The 21,455-nt window shown below is 40.9% G+C and overlaps 1 pseudogene; it reads left to right on the top strand.

The window, feature by feature from the left end:
- Positions 1–18,362: 18,362 nt before the first annotated feature.
- Positions 18,363–20,991, top strand: LOC122014065 (annotated as a pseudogene).
- Positions 20,992–21,455: the final 464 nt, after the last annotated feature.

Raw genomic sequence — 21,455 nt, 5'->3', positions numbered from 1 at the left:
ACTGCCACTGTGAGCCGAGCCCCTTCCTCCGATCACCGATCAGAGCCCCTTCTCTTTATACCACGTCGCCGGCGCAGATCTTGCCTTCTTCCACCGGATCTGGGAGAGGAGACCTACTTCAGAATTGATGCCACCAGATCGCCAGTACCCTAGATTTAGGTTCACAGTCGCAACGCCTCATTTCCACTATCGCCAGTGACACCAAGCCCTAACTGTCGATTCTCCTCCGACACCCTCTGCCCTAGCTTCGGCAAATCTTTCCTCTGCCCTAGCTGCGATCTTGTTGAGCATCTTGTTGCTATACGGTGATCTTGGAGTGGCTACATTGGTTATAGGCAGAGAGGAGGTGATCAGTGTGAACTTAGAATAAGGTATGTTATGGGATGATGGAAATCTGGATGTTGATTTCAGATAGGATTCTATGTGTTGATAGATTCACTGGTCACTGCAGCTTTCTCTATTTGTCTTTCAATAGCAACTCTTGATTCGACAGCAACCTTTTTGTTTGTAGATCAACAGCAGTGACTTGGAGTTGAGGTAAGGTATAGGGTTTTTGATCATGTTGATGATGATTGATGGATAGGTTAATAACTAATGTTAACCTAGGTATATGTATTGAATTATGGATAAATTGGATTACTAGATGGTAAGATTTATTAGGGTTTTACCCTAATTTAGCCTTAAGGATTTTTATTTGGCTATGCATTTGAGTTGTAGCTAAATAAAAATTTATATATATTGGTGACACAGGACCATGACGCGAGACGAGCATCTCGACGTCAGATTTGGACCGGATATGATCCCTTTATTGGAGGCGGGTACCTTGACTTATCTTTGATAATGTCATGTTGATATGTTTAGTAGGTTATAACCTTTAGTAATGATTATGTTCGCTTTTGCTTCGGTTGGTCACTACCCGATACCTGTTACATGCTTGTTTTGTTTACTTATTATGCACTTCATGTTAGTACCTACCTGATTATACATGCTTATAGAGGTAGTGACACGACCATGTGTTTATTATGTACAGGATCTAGGTTTTTATACCTTATCTGATCTGTGTACCTTTGATTTGATTCATTGTCCTATGGTACACATTTTATATATATGGATATTGCTATGTTGTTCAGGATTTTGCCATGCTTAGTGTCATGCACCATTCGCATGATTGCATGCTGCACGATAGTCTGCTCCATTATTGTTGAGCATATCGCCAGTTTCATCTCTGTCGGTGCTCCGTTGGTCCGCTAATGGGTAGCGTGATGCAGCGTGGTAGCACGTCAGTTTTGCTCTGTCAGTGCTCCGTTGGTCCGCTCATGGGTAGTGTGACGCAGCGTGATAGCACGTCAGGGATCCCTCCCCGTCATCGTGTACCGGGAGATGAGAGCATTGAGCTCCCCCACTTATGATTTGGGGTAGGAGGATAGGTGTACTCCGACAGTATCCCGTCTACTCGGTCACTCATCAGGAGCAGTGACGGCAGAGTGCACGGTTGTCACAACCCTACCCACTCGATCTCACCATTGTGTGTGAGATGGCTGACTGGCGTAAGGGGTGACCAGGACATGTCATTGGCATCATACGCATGATGCATTTATTGCTTGTGTTTGCTGCATTTATTTGCTGCATTTGGATGGATGCATATGATTGACATGCATACAGGATTTATGATACTCTCGGTCTGACGACCTGACTATTCTGATAGGAGGCCCTGGTGAGTACAGTTCTCTTCAGTCTTTTTCTATTGTGCATTTCCAGCTTTTGTCCAGGAGACTGTACTCCATAGTTATTACTATTTGTTATAGTTTACTATACATGTCAACTTAGGGGTGTCAATTCGGGTGGGTCGGGTCGGGTTGGGTCGGGTTGGATTTTTTTTTTTTTTTTTTAACCCAACCGGAACCCGACCCGAACCCGACTTCAACCCAAAACACCTAAACCCGAACCCGAACCCGACCAACCCGATCAACCCGAACCCGACCCATATAACCCGAAAATCCGATTCAAAACGACTTTTTTGGGCTATTTTCCCTATAATTCTTCACTTTTATCTCAATACTCCATCATTATCATACAAACATGATATTAATATACATAAAAACATCTAAATTTTTAAAAGAAAATTTGATTTAACCCCAAAAAACCCCCACAAAACCCTATATTTAAGTCAACCCGAGTCAACCCGGGTCAACCCGAACCCGACCCGACCCAACTCGAAAATTTTTAACTCTCCAACCCTCCAACCCGAACCCGACCCAAACCCGAAAATGCCCAACCCGAACCTGATTTTTTTCGGGTCGACTCGGGTTGGGTCGTCGGGTCGGGTTCATTTTTGACACCCCTATGTCAACTAGGTACCTGCTGAGTTGTTGAACTCACCCCCGTGGACACTATCTTTTTCAGGTATCAGTTTGTTTATGGAGTCGCTTGGAGTATCCTGCCTGCTGGTCTCCACGTCACATCAGAAGACCTGTCTCCTCTTTTGTTTATTTCTATGTTGATATATGATTTGTGTATTTATCTTTGTGTTCCAGTTTTATTTCTGGAGTGTTGTTTTGTTGTGTGGTGTAAGTCTAGCCGGGTAGCAGTCTTCGTTTTTAGTTTGTATGTGTTGTCCATTGTATTTTCGCTGTGTTTGGTTTTGGTACAACCGAGTGGGCTGTTAGATTTTCATATAACTGCGTGGTTGTGTTTTTTATTGTATCAGCCGAGTAGGCTGCATATAAACTACGTGGTTGTGTGTATACTCCAACCGCCTATGGCTGAGGTATATTGTGTCTGTAGAAATGGTTCAGACTGTCACTCATACAGGGGAGATGCTGCCGGAATTTCCTCTGGCAGAGACTCCTCTAGGGCGTGACAATTTATTGGTATCAGAGCTCGGTTTACGAGTCTTATATCCCGTGTTTCGAATTTCATGTTTTAGTTTTCTCGATGTGACTTTTTGGGTTTTGGGACCTGGCAGCGGCGGAACATCTCCAAGCTATAGGAGGTATGTTGGTATACTGTTATCCTACCTTTTTGTTAGTATGCATTGTTGACTATGATAGTTATGCCATGTATTAACACTTTTTATTTAGTACCTGTCTGGTTGTTGTAGCTCATATTACATGTGATGGGTTAGCCACTGATGATGATTGACCCTAATAGAGATCAAGGATTATAGTCTCTAGTGATTTTTCATATCATACCTCCAGTAGTTTTAGCTTCTGTTACTACTAGTAGGAGATGGAGGCACATACTAGCCTCTGCTATTATTAGCTGGATAGTGGATAATAACTATATATTCATGTTGACTTAGCCAGTAGAATACATGTTATCTTAGTTAATTTCATTAGTAGATAATTGATTTACTCTTGTTAGATCGGTCAGTAGAAGTCTGGTTTACACTTGTTGATTTGAGTAGTCGTGGATTGATATACCTTAGTTGCTTGTGGAGGATCAATGTATTCTTGATTAGTTAGTAGATGATCAATTTAGTTTTGTTGGTCCGATCAGTAGGGGATTGTCATACTCTATTTTTAGAGGTACAAATTTTTGGGTTATTTGTGCTTAGTTAGGTATCTAGAGCACATTTGAGTGCATGGCTTGTACTGACGTGAAAAAGATTGAATTAGCCGTATACCATTGTCGGTTTAATCAATTTATAGAGGATCGATGTATCCTATTCCATGTGGACTTTAATTTTTGACTGTATGTACCTAGTTGGATAACATAGAAGGTAGCATAGGGAATGTCAGGTTGATTGGGTTAAATATACTGATTATTCATAGCTATGTTGCGTGTACATATGATTGTTATGTGTTGTAGGAGTCCTGTGGTAGACTGTCCATTTGCAAGTAGTATTTGTATACATGTTTCGATATGGTTATTGTAGGTTCCTTGTGGATGATAGCTATGTAGTTAGGTGTACGTGTCTGATTGTATTATTGAAGGTATCATGTCGATTAAATCTGCGTTATGGTATGTGTACATATGTTTGGTGTATTTTGGGAGGTATCTTGTTGATTATATTTGTTCTGTGTGTACACCTATGACTATTATGATTCGTTGAAAGTATTACATTGATTATACTCTTGGCATAGGTGTATATATATTGGGTGAGTGTTGTTTGAGGTGTATTTTCGATTATACCTACGTTGATATATGCACACGGGTTCGGAATATATTTTTGGAGGTATCACGTTGATTTATACCTGTGTTATGAGTATGTTTGGTGAGTATTAATTGGAGGATTATGTCGATCATACCTATGTTGTGTGTGCACATGTGCCAAGTGTATTGCTGGTAGCATCATGATGATTTTACTTATGTGGAGTGTCTACATTATGTCATTTGTTGTATTGCCTTGCCAACTAATTCTCCTATTAGTGGGTGACCCACTACGATGTTGATAGAGTTGACAATGGATTTGATTTGCTTACTGGATTGTGATAACCTTGGTTGCTCACAGTGATATGTGATAGAGTGATTTCGTACAGTCACTAGTTGGATAGTTAGATGTCTTGCCCATATATTATGGATTGTTTATGGTGGAGCGTTGCTCCCACATATTTTGGGTTGTTTGTGGTGGAGCGTTGCTCCCACATATTATGGATTGCTTGTGGTGGAGCGCTGCTCCTACATATTTTGGATTGCTTGTGGTGGAGTGTTGCTCCCGCATATTTGGATTATTGTGGTGGAGCGTTGCTCCCACATGTTATGGATTGTTTGTGGTGGAGCGTTGCACCCACATATTATGGATTGTTGGTGGTAGAGCGTTGCTCCCACATATGTAGTATTTCTTGTGATGGAGCGTAGCTCTCACATTAGATGATCTATTCTTTGGTGATTTGTAGTTAGTGATCAGATTTCGGACTTGTTATCGGGGATCTCTAGTTGGGAATGTTTGTTGTACAGACATTATGAGTTTTTGATAATGCCATTTGGGCTTACCGATGCTCCAGCGGTATTTATGGATTTGATGAACCGCTTCTTTATGGAGTATCTAGATCAGTTCGTTGTTGTTTCCATCGACGACATATTGATCTACTAGCGTTCCGAGGAGGAACATGCACAGCATCTTTGCATAGCCTTGGAGACTCTTCGACAACATCAACTGTACGCGAAGTTCAGCAAGTGTGCCTTCTGGCTATCTTCAGTCGGTTTTCTGGGACACATGGTCTCTAGCAGAGGTATTTCAGTAGACCCTCAGAAGATCGAGGTTGTCACCAGCCGGGAGCAACCGAAGTCAGTGCAGGAGATCCATAGTTTTCTGGGACTGGCCAGATATTACCGACGTTTTGTCGAGGATTTCTCCCGCATTGTTATGCCACTGACATGTCTGACCAGGAAAGGCGTGAAGTTCACTCGGACAAAGGACTACGAGACCAGCTTCAAGGAGCTGAAGCGGAGATTAGTGTCGGCTCCAGTTTTGGTTTTGCCTTCTGGAGAGAACGGATTCGTGCTTTATACCGACGCATCTCTTCAGGGTTTGGGCGCTGTTCTGATACAGCACGGTAGGGTAGTCTCATATACTTCTCGTCAGTGAAGGAGCATGAGAAAAACTACCCAGTACATGATCTGGAGCTAGCCGCCATCATCTTTGCTTTGAATATTTGGTGACATCATCTGTACGACATTACATTTGAGATCCTCACTGATCATAAGAGTCTCAAGTATATTTTCACCCAAAAGGAACTTAATCTCCGACAGAGGAGATAGATTGAGTTCCTGAAGGATTACGATTGTACCATTAGTTACCACTTTGGGAAAGCTAATGTGGTTGCCGATGCACTTAGTCGGAAATCCAGAGGGACTTTAGCTTTCCACCGAGTTGTGATCACAGACTTGATTTAGGGATTCTCCGAGTTAGGCCTTCAGGAGCAGGGACAGACAGAGCAGGGTATTCTGGTTACCATGGTTGCTCAGTTATCGATCAGGACGAGGATCCGAGAGGCCTAGGTTGGTGATCAGCATTTGCAGTTTATTGGCAGCTAGATAGCTTCCGGGCAGCAGACCGAGTTCACACGAGATGAGGAGGGTATTATATACATCTGAGGCAGATTATGCGTACCTCAGTCTCACCCGGTCTTGTAGGAGCTACTTCAGGAGGCTCATCGCTCTCGATTTGCGATCCATCCCGGTGGGACCCGCATGCATCAAGATTTGAGGCGTTCTTATTGGTAGAACGGCATAAAGAAAGACATTGCAGAATTCGTAGCTTGATGTCTTGTCAGTCAGCAGGTGAAGGCTGAGCACCAGAGACCTGTCAGATTTCTACAGGGGATTCTTATTCCTGAGTGGAAATGGGAACCTATCACCATGGACTTTGTGGTGGGTTTGCCTAGGACACAACGAGGCCATGACGAGATTTGGGTAATCGTTGATCGATTAACCAAATCCGCGCACTTTTTAGCGATCCGGAAGACTGATTCCCTGGATCGATTGGCAGATCTATATTGCCGGGAGATCATCAGATTACATGGTGTCCCTTTGACTATTATTTCGGATAGAGACCCCCGGTTCACGTCTCGTTTCTGACAGAATCTGCAGCAGGCCTTGAGTACTCAGCTCCGTTTCAGTACAACTTTCCATCCGCAGACAAATGGGCAGTCAGAGCAGACCATTCAGACTCTAGAGAACTTGCTGAGGTCATGTGTATTGGATTTCGGAGGTAGTTGGGAGGACCATTTTCCATTGGTAGAGTTCGCCTACAACAACAGCTTTCATTCGGCTATCCAAATGGCACCGTTTGAAGCGTTGTATGGTAGGCCTTGTCGGACACCCACCCTCTGGGATGAGGTTGGGGAGGCCCAGCTGTTGAGACCTCATAGAGCTCAGCATGAGGCAGAGTTGATATGTACTATCAGACGAAGGATGTCAGAGCCGCAGGACCGCTAGAAGAGTTATGCAGATCGGAGACGCAAACCCCTGGAGTTCTCTACAGGCGACCATGTATTTCTGCGAGTTTCACCCACGAAAGGGGTGAAGAGATTTGGCCTTAGAGGTAAGCTAGCTCCGCGATACATTGCCCCTTTCCAGATCCTGGAGAGGATTGGAGCAGTAGCTTATCGGTTGGCACTACCACCGTCCCTGGCAGGCGTCCACGACGTATTCCACGTATCTATGTTGAGGAGATACGTACCCGACCCGACACATGTGCTGACAGATATCCCTGTTCCCATTCAGCCTGATGCTACTTACGAGGAGGTTTTGGTACGGAATCTAGACCGGAAAGAGCGTCAGTTGTGGAACAAGACTATCCGACTGGTTAAAGTCGGATGGCAGCATCATACGGACGAGGAGGCTACTTGGGAGCTCGAGGATACGATCCAAGCTCGATACCCCCATCTTTTCACTTGAGGTGTGTGAATTATTTTCTGTTCAGAATTGATAATTTCTATTTGTTGTTAGTACTTGTTGATGATAGATAACGAAATTTGGGGACCAAATTTTTATTAGTGGGGGAGAATGTAAAATACCGAAAATGGCGAATAATGATAATGGAATTTTCTAGAATTTTTAGAAATTTTTCTGGGATTTTTCGGAGATCGTATGGACGAGTTTACGGGGATAAAACTAGGCCCCGGGAAAAGCCTATTTAGGCTACCCATTTTAGCGAGGAAAAGTCAAATTTTTATTTTTATTTCCTTTTTTTCTTTTCCTCTTCCCATCGTCGTTTCCCACTCCCGCGTGGCTCGCGAACCCATGCCCTAACCGGCGCTGCTCAACGGTTTCTCCTCCACCAACGTACAAAACCCATCTCCTCTCTTCTTCTCTGTTTTGTCCATCTTCTCCTTCCTCCTCCCGAGCCGCACACCCGACGCCACTACCGTTCCTCATCAGCCCTAGCGCCGGCCCTTCTTCTCCTCTACCTAGCGCCGGACAACACTGCCACTGTGAGTCGAGCCCCTTCCTCCGATCACCGATCAAAGCCCCTTCTCTTTGCACCGCGCCGCCGGCCATCTTCTCTTTAGCCTCTCTTCTTTACTGAGCACCGCGCCGCCGGCGCAGATCTTGCCTTCTTCCACCAGATCTGGGAGAGGAGACCTACTTCAGAATTATTGACACCGGATCGCCAGTACCCTAGATTTGGGTTCACAGTAGCAACACCTCATTTCCACTGTCGCCAGTGACACCAAGCCCTAACTGCCGATTCTCCTCCGATACCCTCTGCCCTAGCTTCGGCAAATCTTTCCTCTGCCCTAGCTGTGATCTTGGAGAGTATCTTGTTGCTATAAGGTGATCTTGGAGTGGCTACATTGGTTATAGGCAGAGAGGAGGTGATCAGTGTGAACTTAGAATAAGGTATGTTGGAAATCTAGATGTTGATTTCAGTTAGGATTCTATGTGTTGATAGATTCACTGGTCACTGCAGCTTTCTCTATTTGTTTTTCAGCAGCAACTCTTGATTCGGCAGCAAACTTTTTGTTTGTGGATCAACAGCAGTGACTTGGAGTTGAGTTAAGGTATAGGGTTTTTGATCATGTTGTCGATGATTGATGGATAGGTTAATAACTAATGTTAACCTAGGTATATGTATTGAATTATGGATAAATTGGATTTCTAGATGGTTAGATTTATTAGGGTTTTACCCTAATTTAGCCTTAAGGATTTTTATTTGGCTATGCATTTGAGTTGTAGCTAAATAAAAATGTATGTATATTGGTGACACAGGACCTTGACATGAGACGAGCATCTTGACGTCGAATTTGGACCGGATACAATCCCTTTATTGGAGGCGGGTACCTTGACTTATCTTTGATAATGTCATGTTGATATGTTTAGTAGGTTATAACCTTTAGTAATGATTATGCTCGTTTTTTCTTCGGTTGGTCACTACCCGATACCTGTTACATGCTTGTTTTGCTTACTTATTATGCACTTCATGTTAGTACCTACCTAATTATACATGCTTATAGGGGTAGTGACACGACCATGTGTTTATTATGTACAGGATCTAGGTTTTTATACCATATCTGATCTGTGTACCTTTGATTTGATTCATTGTCCTATGGTACACATTTTATATATATATGGATAATGCTATGTTGTTCAGGATTTTGCCATGCTTAGTGTCATGCACCATTCGTATGATTGCATGCTGCGCGATAGTCTGCTCCATTATTGTTGAGCATATCGCCAGTTTCATCTCTATCGGTGCTCCGTTGGTCTGCTAATGGGTAGTGTGACGTAGCGTGGTAGCACGTCAGTTTTGCTCTGTCGGTGCTCCTTTGGTCCGCTCATGGGTAGTGTGACGCAGCGTGGTAGCACGTCAGGGATCCCTCCCCATCATCGTGTACCGGGAGATGAGAGCATTGAGCTCCCCCACTTATGATTTGGGGTAGGAGGATAGGCGTACTCCGACAGCATCCCGTCCACTCGGTCACTCATCAGGAGCAGTGACAGCAGAGTGCACGGTTGTCACAACCCTACCCACTCGGTCTCACCATTATGTGTGAGATGGCTGACTGGCGTCAGGGGTGACCAGGACATGCCATTGGCATTATACACATGATGCATTTATTGCTTGTATTTGCTAAATTTATTTGCTGCATTTGGATGGATGCATATGATTGACATGCATACAGGATTTATGATACTCTCGGTCTAACGACCTGACTATTCTGATAGGAGGCCCTGGTGAGTACAGTTCTCTTCAGCCTTTTTCTATTGTGCATTTCCAGCTTTTGTCCAGGAGACTATACTTCATAGTTATTACTATTTGTTATAGTTTATTATACATGTCAACTAGGTATCTACTGAGTTGTTGAACTCACCCCCGTGGACACTATCTTTTTCAGGTACTAGTTTGTTTATGGAGTCGCTTGGAGTATCCTGCCTGCTGGTCCCCACGTCACATCAGAAGACCTGTCTCCACTTTTGTTTATTTCTATGTTGATATATGAGATTTGTGTATTTAGCTTTGTGTTCCGATTTTGTTTCTGGAGTATTGCTTTGTTGTGTGGTGTATGCCTAGCCGGCTAGCAGATTTCGTTTTTAGTTTGTATGTGTTGTCCATTGTATTTCCGCTGTGTTTGGTTTTGGTACAGCCGAGTGGACTGTTAGATTTACATATAACTACGTGGTTGTGTTTTTTATTGTATCAGCCTAGTAGGCTACATATAAACTACATGGTTGTGTGTATATTCCAACCGCCTGTGGCTGATGTATATTGTGTCTGTAGAAATGGTTTAGACTGTCACCCGTATAGGAGAGATGCTACCGGAATTTCCTCTGGTAGGGACTCCTCTGGGGCGTGACAATTTATTTGTCGCTTACTTGGCTACCAGGATTCATAAACTCTAGTATTTAACTTGGAGATCTAGAGTTTGAATCCTGGGGAAAGCAAAAATCTACTGGCCAGGGGTGAGAAGACCTAGTGAGCTAGTAACGACACGCCCAAGGGTCGTCAGTCGATGACATAAGGGGTTGCCAAGGGGCCGCCAGTTGGGCCGCCCAACGGACCGCCAAGGGGCCGCCAAATTGGGCGCCAGTTGGGCCGCCCAAGGGGCCGAGGGGCCGGATCATTACAAATAGAACAGAATTCCGAGTAGCACCCATCAGGTACAAGTCTAAATGGCCGAAAATATTTGGATAGCCCACAGAAGATTCACCTCTCCTTGCGAGGAAACATATACCCTATGACCACTCGTTAGGATTATTACTCAAAGTCTTTGATCAAAGTATCACATGTTAAGAGTATGAGACTCTTGTACACATGTACAAGTAATTTGAATCTATAGAACGAGAAAGTATTACTTGGGCTAGGTGTGACGTAGTCAATCTAGTGGGGATAGACACATAGACCATGTCATGAACCAAGTAGGTATAAGATGAGTGAAAGGAAAAAAGGCACGACTCACTGTAGCTGCTGAAGGGTTTAGAATTAAGGATATCCTTGATCCTTGCATGTAGTTCGCTCGCGATTTCTCCGTCTTACATTTTTATATTAAATAAAGAATTAAGGAGTAGGTCATGTTTCATTACCTTCGAATCGGGAGTTCCTTCGTGTAGTTCAATGAGCTTGTCCCATAGCTCCTTTGTGTTCTCGTACCGGCAGACTCGGTTGAGTTCTTCTTTTGTGAGTCATCACTAGATCGTGTTTAAGGCTTTTGAGTCGGTCTGGGCTTTCTTCTTGTCTTCTGAACTTTATCTTTCTAGATTGACTGGTACTTTTATTGCTTCATCTACAGGTGCTTGGTACCCTCGTCGGATGGAGAACCATTACTCGATGTTCATCTTTAAGTAAACCTCCATTCTCTTCTTCCAATACGGAAAGTCATTTTCGTTGAAGAGAGGGGGACAAGAGGTGCTATATTACCTAAGTTGGGCCATTGAGTACTGAGAATAGAAAACTAAAAAGGAGGTACCAAGATTTGGTCTTGGATTAGCAGAGTTTGAGAAGAGAGAAAAAAAATATTAAAGAACTCAAGTGGTGTTTCACCAACTTCAAGTTAAAATCAAACGAAAAAGTAATTATCTGAAGAGATAAAAGTTTACCAATTCAAACAAAATGGGAAAAACTGAAATCTAAAAATAGCACTGGTTCCCCTGGCTTGATTGGTGGTTACACCAATTCAGAGCAGAACATGCTCTGATACCACTTGTTAGATCAAGTCACACGTGAGAGGGGGGCGTGAATCATATGGTTTTGGAAATTTGTTCTTTTCAGTTTTGAAATCAAAGTGAGCGGCGAAAAACTAAGTTAGAAAGAGAAATAAAAAAATGAGCAAAAGAACAAGAACACAAGTTTACTTGATTCGGAGCCTTTGATGGTTCCTACTCCAAGACCTAGGTCTCGTGGACCTATTGATGGGTAATCCATTAAAATACCTTTTCCAGAACCATCGGAAGAGGAGATCGAGTATAAAAAAAAGTTGGTCGGCTTGAGCTCAGTGTTTGGTAGGCTTCTCACCAACAGTCGAGCATAATAGCGTCGTTGCAGGGCAACAGTAGGAGACTGGAGCAGTCGAAAAGTCGTTTGTGTTGGATCGAAAAGAATTTAGATATCTCCATAATAGCATGATATTGTCCACTTTGGGCCTAGACCCTCATGGCTTTGCTCTTGGGCTCTCCCCAAAAGGCCTCATACCAATGGAGATATCTTTCTCTTATAAACTCATGATCTTTTCCATGTGTTTTCAATATGGGACTATGTTTGCAACCTTGCAACCCCAACAACCCCCCCCCCCCCCTCAAACAAAGGACCATGGGCTTCCCACGTCCGATCCTTGACCCACCAGGTCTTCCTGCCTCTCGGTCTACCCGACCTACTAGGACTTCCTGCCCCTCGGTCCACCCGACCTACTAGGACTTCCTGCCTGGTGTCTGGTCCTCTTGATCTGAATATAGGAGCCCCCACTTTCTTTGTTCGAGGTCAATATTGTACTCACATGGTTCAATCAGACCATAGCTCTTGTGCATAGTCGGCGGTTAAACCTTCTGGCAATCCGGGCTCTGATACCAATTGTTGGATCGAAAAGAATTTAGATATCTCCATAATAGCATGATATTGTCCACTTTGGGCCTAGACCCTCATGGCTTTGCTCTTGGGCTCTCCCCAAAAGGCCTCATACCAATGGAGATATCTTTCTCTTATAAACCCATGATCTTTTCCATGTGTTTTCAATATGGGATTATGTTTGCAACCTTGCAACCCCAACAGTTTGGACACGTAGAATCTCGTATCGAATGTATCTTTGAATCTTGCTCAACCCCACCTTTTATAGCCCTTTAAAGGGGTCTCTAGAGCTTATCAGATCCCAAAAATTCTGATCAGATGAGGAGAATTCGACCTTATTATTTATTGTTCGAATTTGGTTGATCCGAGGCACCTCCATCAAGCTAGTTCAGCACACTAATCTTCTGGAGGCCATATCTTTTGACTCCGAGCTCGAAATCAAGCTTTGTCAGTTGCCATGTGTGTAAAATTCAAAGATCTATGTTTGTCTCTACAATATAGAGTTTGAATATATGCATGAATAGTTTATATATATTTATGAGTTAGATTCTGTCTTACCAAGACCAGGATCTAGTCAGGGTCTCAATTTAGATTTCCGAAATGGACCTAAATTGGACTGACGCCTACTGTCCCTTTAAATGGGGACACGTCCTCACTTAGTCACTCTCCTTCAGTGACTTACCTCTACTTATCGGGTGTAGAGTTACCTTCCAGAATCGCACATCTGGACTTCAGGAATCAAACATCCCGAACTACTAAAATCATACAGTTGGTCTTCTCCAGTCAGGAATCGCACATCCCGACCTGCCAGAATCGCACATCCGAACTTCGCTCATCAAGAATCTGACATTTCGACTACCAATCGAGAATCAAACACCCCGACTAGACTTTCTTCCAATCGAGAATCAAACATCCTGGCTACCAATTAGGAATCTAACATCCCAAAATCTGCACACTTAGTAAATGCATTAGATCATGACAACACCTAACTTAACTCATTTATCATTCATCAAAACCTGAGTTAGACCGTTAGTATAAATTACACCAACAGTCGAGAGTTAAATGTGGATGCTAGTTATGATAACTAGTTCAGTGGAGTGACTCGCTATAAGACTTCATGTAGTTATCTATATATTTGGATATGTCTGTGAAGCTCTTATTGCAGCTCGAGTGTAAGTTTCCTTCGACTTGCAGTACACAAGTCATCTTGGTCATGAATACTAATACTTTGACATCTTAAGGAAGCACCTCATTGAGGTGTGAACTCAGGATGATTGGGTATAAGTCAAAATGTCCAATCGAGAAAGGCATTGCGTTACTTGTAGGTAAAATCAAGACGAAAGAGCTGAAGCACAAGTTCTAATCCAAACTTGAATCTAAAAAAGAATTGGATTCAGAAGATGACGAAAAGATCATCGCCAAACTAGTTAGTCTAGTTCGGAGAATGCTTAAGAAGAAGAAGATGGTCCGATCAAAGAGCAAGCCATAGGGTCCGAGTCGAACCACGAAGCCCGAGTCAGAAGTAACTTGCTAAGGGTGCAATCAGAAGAAACTTTACAATCCGGAGTGTATGTGTTGGACCACGTTGGCCTGCTAGAAGGAGGGTTGAATAGCCCTTTAAAAAAACACAAACACAAAACACCCTTCTCAAACTTATAACTTAAACACTTGCATATAATTAAATAAAGAAAGCAATAAACTAAAAGAAGAGGCTCACATACTTGACTTGGTTACAACTGGGGAGCTTGTTAATCCAAGAAATGAATCACACACTAAAAGATCTCCTTCAGACGGAGAAGCCTCTTACAGCAGTGAAAGCGCAAAAAGAAAGAAGCTAAACTAACAAGGAAGCGCACAACTGTTGAATGCAAGAATTGCTTGTTGTTATAAAAGCTTCTGGACTAAGGCTGTATTTATAGCCTTGGTTGGGGCACCTGGAGGGTTCCAGGCGCCTGGGAAGGGGATAAAACTTTATCCCTTTCGCATAGATCGCGTTTGACCACGATCTGGATAAAATCCAGGTCCGAGCGCCCGGAAGGGTTCCGGGCACCCCGGATGCTCAGTAGATGGAACTCTGCTTTGCCGTTTGTCAGGTAGTCGGACAGCTCCATTTTTGTCCACTGGTATTCTTCCTTACCTTCGGGTGCTACAAAACTGAATTTCATAATTAAAAGTAACTCAAAGTTTGTTTTAAAAAATATCTGCATTCTCTTTTTCCAGCTAGCAAATTCCCCTTTGAACTTCGGTGGGTATATGCTTGGTCCGGCCATTGATTCGGTGCTTTGATCGGTGGTTAGTCCTCCTGAAGCATCCTGGCTCTGATACCACTTGTTGGACCACGTTGGTCGACTAGAAGGGGGTTGAATAACCCTTAAAAAACACAAACACAAAACACCCTTCTCAAACTTATAACTTAAACACTTGCATATAATTAAATAAAGAAAGCAATAAACTAAAAGAAGAGGCTCACAGACTTGACTTGGTTATAACCGGGGAGGTTGTTAATCAGAGGAATGAATCGCACACTAAAAGATCTCCTTCAGGCGAAGAAGCCTCTTACAGCAATGAAAGCACAAAAAGAAAGAAGCTAAACTAACAAGGAAGTGCACAAGTGTTGAATGCAAGAATTACTTGTTGTTATAAAAGCTTCTGGACCAAGGTTGTATTTATAGCCTTGGTCAGGGCGCCTAGAGGGTTCCAGGCGCCTGGGAAGGGGATAAAACTGTATCCCTTTCGCATAAATCACATTTGACCGCGATCTGGATAAATTCAAGGTCCGGGAGCCCGGAAAGGTTTCGAGTGCCCGGACCAAGAAAGTCAACAATGTTGACTTTTTTAGTCCGGGCCCTCTACTCTAGTTCAGCTTGCCTCGGTCTGGGTCTTCCGCTCAGGCTCTGCTTGCTTGGGTGATCTCGGCCATCCGGAATAGGGCTCACCCGAACACAACTTCCGGCCTTCTCGAGCAACCTTTCGCTCCGACTTCTCATCCCTTGGAAACGCCACACGCCTCCTTCTCGTCTTCCCGCGTACTCTTCCGTAGCACCTCATCCCTCGGACGCATCAAGTCCGTCGGCTCTCTCCCGTGTCGTCCTCGCTAGTTGCATCTTTTGCTCGACCCCCTGTGCTCCTAAGCTACTGCACACTTAGACACAAGGTTAAAACACCACAGGACCTAACTTAACTTGTTGATCACATCAAAATAACCTTAGGGTTCCATTAGTATGAACATAAAGGAAACCAAATAAAGCAAAGAAGAAGGAAGGTCTTAAATGGAACGTGGTCCAAGTCGTTGGAAGAGTCAGATGTGGTAGAACAAGCTCAAGCAAGCTTTTTGGCACTACCACCGCTAGAACAAGTAGCCGAGATCGAACTCGAGCCTGGGTCTGGATCTGAATTTGAAGTTGACTTCGAAACAAGCCACAGATCCTTATCCATTTAAGATGAACCAAAAAACAAGGTACATTCTTCCCTAGTCGAAAAATTGTATGATATGATTCACTACTTGATGCGCAAGCTAGTCAAGTCCAATGTCTGGGTCAAGTCACTCCAAAAGGAGGTAAAACTCCTTAAAATGGAGACTAACCCAAGTTCTTTGATTGACCAAGTTCAAAGTGGAACTTCAACTCAAGTCCATCAATTTGAGGAAGAAAATTCGACTCTGAAAGGTCAAATCAAAGAACTTAAAGAATCATTAGAACGGTTCAATTTGGGTTTCAAAAATCTTGATATGATACTTGGAAAATAAAACTTTGTATACAATCGATCCAAGCTAGGATACAAAGTTAAAACTTGACTTAAATCATACCTATCAATTATCAATTGTGAATCGGAATACTAGAAACCAAGTCCAAGCATGAACCATAAATCAAACTTCATTAATCAAGTTAAACAAAACCAATATTAGATCCCCAAGGGTCAAATACATTACCTAGATAGATCTTATCGATGTTATGATCTGGGAAAGCCAATAGAAACATTGTTTCGTTTAGATAAATTTGCATGTTTGTTTGATTTACAACTTTCTTTGCATGCTTATCTTTTTGTTAAATTTAAAACGGTTAGATAAATACTTAGATTTGATTGATACTTGCCCAACTTAGTATCAGGGTGGGGCGAGATGATAATACGTTGGCAAAGCTTGGTTTAGAGAGTCAAGTGGGATAAGAAGTACCCTACTTGGTCTACCTAACTAAGTGAAACTAACCGAAGCTACCTCATCAAATCCTAGACTAGTTATATCAAAGTTTCTCAAGAGAAAAGTTAAGTGTACAATTTCTTTAAAAGACTTTATTTAGAAGTGGTCGTTGCTTCGATACTCAAGAAGGCCCTTGTGCATCGCCACAACCTAGAAGCTTATTTGGAAATATGCACTTAACTGACAAATTGTTAAATTTAAATCTGACTTAAATGTCAATCAATCCTTAAAATTCAAATTAAATGTAGAAAAATAAAATTAATAATCATCTCACAGAATATATAAGGTTGTTTGTTTGAAAAGCTAGAAACGGATGAGATGGATGTAAGATTTAAATTTAAACATAATCTTAATAAATAAAATTAAAACTTAAACAATTAATTCAATTAATTAAAAGTATTTAATTTTCTTTATAACCTAAAAACATAATCAACTTAATTAATCCTAAACTAACTAACTAAATTAACTAATTCAAAATTTGACTTAATTTGAATTTTATCTAATTAAATCCAATTAAAACTAAATTCATAATTTTAATTTTTAACTTAAACCTAACATAATCCTAACTTAAACACACCTAAATGACTCCAATATTAAACCTTAATTGTCAACCTTAAATTAACTTAACTATAACTTTAATAAATTTAACACTATTAAAACTTAAGTAATCTTAATCAATTTAATTAAAACTTAAACAATTAATTCAATTAATTAAAAGATTTTTATTTTCTTTAAAACCTAAAAACTTAATTATTAATCAATGTAATAAACCTTAATTAATCTGATTAATATAAGTTTAATTTAACCTAATCCATAATTAATTTAAATCAATTAATCCAAATTTCAATTTAATTTAAAGTTAACTAAACAATTTAATTCATACTTAATTAATGAATAAATCTTAATTTAACTAAGAATATTAATTCAAATCAAACTTGATAAATTAACCGCAAATTCAATTAAACAGTTCATAATTACACTTAATATACCAAAATTTGAGTAATAATTGTAAATCTTAAACTTAATTACTAATTTACTCTAACTTAAATAATTCTGACTTACACTTAATTAATCTTGAACTAATACATCTAATCTTAATTAATCCATAACCAGTTAATCCATACTTAACTTAACATTTTAGTTAATTCGAAATCAAATTTAAAATCAAATAATTTAACCTTAACTAAATAAAATTAAAATTCATTATTAATTTAACCTCACTTAATTTAATTAGTTAATAATCAAGCTAAAACTAATTAGATCATTATATATGTGATTCACAGGAAGAGCTAAAATTAATTAGATTTAATTATTATGATAAACGATTGAATAATTCAGTGAGTAGTAAAAGTTGATAAAAATTAAGGAAAAAATAAATTAGATTTAAATAAAATATGAATATACATGGGAACTCATTATTAATTATGCATGTTTCCACTCTAAGATCTTTTAATTACTATTTACCATACGTTATTTCAATGTATAAATATTGAAAAAACAATGGAATCTTTTTAAAAATTCTTTTAATTTTGAAAATGTTTATTCAAAATTAATCATTCGTTTTCCTTTTACAGAGTCCATTGCCAAAGAAAGCAAATACATCAATCTCCGCCAGCTGCAACAAGAGTCAATCCCATAAATAAGATTCATCCCATAATTATCCAATGATTCATCCCATAAATAAGATTCTATTCCATTCCATTCCTCATTCCCAATCAAACAATGAAGCCAAGTTTCAGTTGTCTCTTCCTCCTCCTCCTCCTCTGTTTCTTACACTGCGTGGCTTCCGGCGCGGTGAGGTAGAGAGATGCGCTGAACAAGTTCTACTTTAACAACGGAGCAGGGAGGTCTTCTTCTTCATCTTCTTCTTCTTCTTCATGGGCGAGCAGTCTTCTTTCGGTATCCGGCCTGAAGTCAAAGGTCTATGACAATAGCAGGCTGAAGGAGGGGGACAAGGTTGTTCGGCTGCCTGGCCAGCCGGAAGGGGTGAATTTCGATCAGTACGCTGGGTATGTCACAGTCGACAGAGCCAACGGACGGGCTCTGTTTTACTACATTGCCGAGGCTGCCGAGAACAGAGGGTCGAAGCCTATTGTGCTCTGGCTCAATGGAGGTACGGAAACGTTGCTTTTCGATCGATAGAGTGGTGATTGTTGTGGCGTGGGTGGGTGCAGGGTCGGGGTGTTCGTCACTAGGGTACGGCGCCATGGAGGAGCTCGGGCCATTTCGGGTCATGAGCGACGGCAAAACTCTGTACAGGAATCCCTACGCTTGGAACGAAGGTTAGGATCATATGTCGTCATCATCATTATCATCATCATCATCATCATCATATATATATATATATATATATGTTATTTCCTAGAGCTTAGGGAGTAGAGTGAAAAAAGGTTTCTGCTTTGGCATTACCCCGAACGACTGACGTGCATTGTGAAATGCAGTGGCGAATGTCTTGTTCCTAGAGAGCCCTGCCGGCGTCGGCTTCTCCTACTCCAACACCACGTCTGACTAAGCCAGGAGTGGAGACCGTAGGACGGCGACCGACACGCTAGTTTTCCTCGTCAACTGGTTCGAGCAGTTCCCGGAGTATACGGGGAGGGACTTCTTCATCACCAGTGAGAGCTACGCCGGCCACTACGTCCCCCAGCTCGCCCACGCCATACTCAACCACAAAGATCGCCTCATCAACCTCAAAGGCATCGCAGTAAGCAATGAATCCCGAAATCAATCAGTCTGATTGACCCCTTCTCCTTTTTATTGCAAATTAAATTGGGAAAGATGGATCTCGAATGACCTAGATCGGGAATGCGGTGATCAACAAGGAGACGGATAGCAAGGGGACGTTTGACTACTGGATGCACGCGTTGATCGCCGATGAGACCATCCGCGTGATCCATAAGTTCGGCAATTTCTCGTCGGACGCCCCTTGGAGGGCTCCAGAGTGCGACAGGGCAATCGATGAGGCCAACCTTGCCGTGGAGAAGTTGGATGTCTACAACATATACGCGCCGCTGTGCTTCTCGTTAGGCGTGACGCCGACTCTAAAATCGCCCTCGGTTTGTCTCTTCTGAACATCTTTACATTTAATTATCCCCATTTTCCTGGTATTTTTAGAGCCAATTTAGATAGAATTGATTCGACCTATTAACTCAAGAATCGGAGTTCATCGCAGTCTTGTTGGATTGGAATTTGCCCAGATTGAAATGCCATCCTTAAATTCTGATGCAGATTGAGAATTTTCACTCAATCATCTCAATTGTGTTTAGAACTAACTAACATATTGCAAAGTTATACTTAAATTCTAATGCAGATTGAGAATTTTGATCCTTGTACTTCTAATTACGTGGAGGCATACCTTAACAATCTTGAGGTACAGAAAGCTCTACATGCCAATATCACAAAGCTCAATTGCACATGGTCTGGTTGTAGGTATATACATATCTCATACATAGAGTACGCCATTTGATAATTTTATTTTTCTTTTAAACAAAATAATGAAAATTCAACTCATTTATTTATATTTGTCTCCATGTAGTCAAGTGATACCTAGTTGGTCAGATCAGCCTCCCACAATGTTACCAATTATTCACGAATTATTATCTAATGGGATTAGGGTTTTAAAATATAGGTAAAAAAATCATTAGATGTCTTCATCATATCATAGGGTGTGAATCAGCTTTCCATTTCAATACTTTCATTTAGATAGGTGTATAAATTTTGTCATCCTTGTACACATTGTGTAAGTAAAAATAACATATATAGATATATAAATTTTGCAAGTATGATAGCTTTAAGATTTCTGCATAACATATGTCATATGACAAAGATACCATTCATTAGATTGCGAGTGAAGGGGTTTTCGATCAATTTTTGTCCCTAACTAAGCGTTGCTTGGGTTTGTGCAGCGGCGACTGTGATGGAGTAGTTCCTGTTACATCCATAAGATACTCTCTCAAGAAGCTAAAGCTTAAAGTGAAGGCTCTATGGAGAGCTTGGATGCTTAACAGTGAGGTAAACAATTGTGTCGTTTCAAATCTTTTCATAAGATATATAGTTAATTATCCTCAAATCTACAAGTTATTGAAAATGTTTACATTGATGGCAAGTTTTCCTCTATGATACCCTTCGTTGCTCTAATGATGGTGATGATTAGTAGAACAAATGACATTAATTAATTTTGAGGATTTTTATTATGAATATGTAGGTTGGGGGATATACTATGGTGTATGATCACAATTTGACATTTACCACTGTTCAAGGAGCTGGACATGAAGTTCCAAGTTATCTGCCAGCTCGAGCTCTGGAGATGATCAAGAGTTTTCTTCAAGGGTTGTATCTACCTGCTATTTAAGCATTTTAAATTGAACCAATTGATTTGTGGTTGTTTATTATGATATCAAACATTACATAAAATTCAATCTATGATTTTTAAATATTTTCTCTGGCTCAATTTAATCATGGTTTCAAAAAATAATTAATATTTTTAAAAAAAACATTTTTCTTTTTTAAAAAAATCTTAAGATAGGTTAACTAAACAAATGCCCATACTATGAGTCATCAGCATGACGCAACAATTAAATGGGCTATCAAGCATTCTCTGTCGAGCCTAATAACCTAAATTACAAGCATAATTAATTACCTATTATATTTTCTAGTATTAAATTATTACACTTTTTGTCACGTTAAATTTTAATTAAAATTACTTATTTATTTACTCATTGATAATTTTGTGCATTTGTATATAAATTCTCAATTTAAAGAATCAAAATGTAAAATCAAATGATAAAAAAATATTAGAACAATATTTTTAAAATA

The sequence above is a fragment of the Zingiber officinale genome, chromosome 8B (genome assembly GCF_018446385.1).
Source record: "Zingiber officinale cultivar Zhangliang chromosome 8B, Zo_v1.1, whole genome shotgun sequence".
Taxonomy (NCBI): Eukaryota; Viridiplantae; Streptophyta; class Magnoliopsida; order Zingiberales; family Zingiberaceae; genus Zingiber; species Zingiber officinale.
This window is presented reverse-complemented; position numbering and strand designations above follow the sequence as displayed.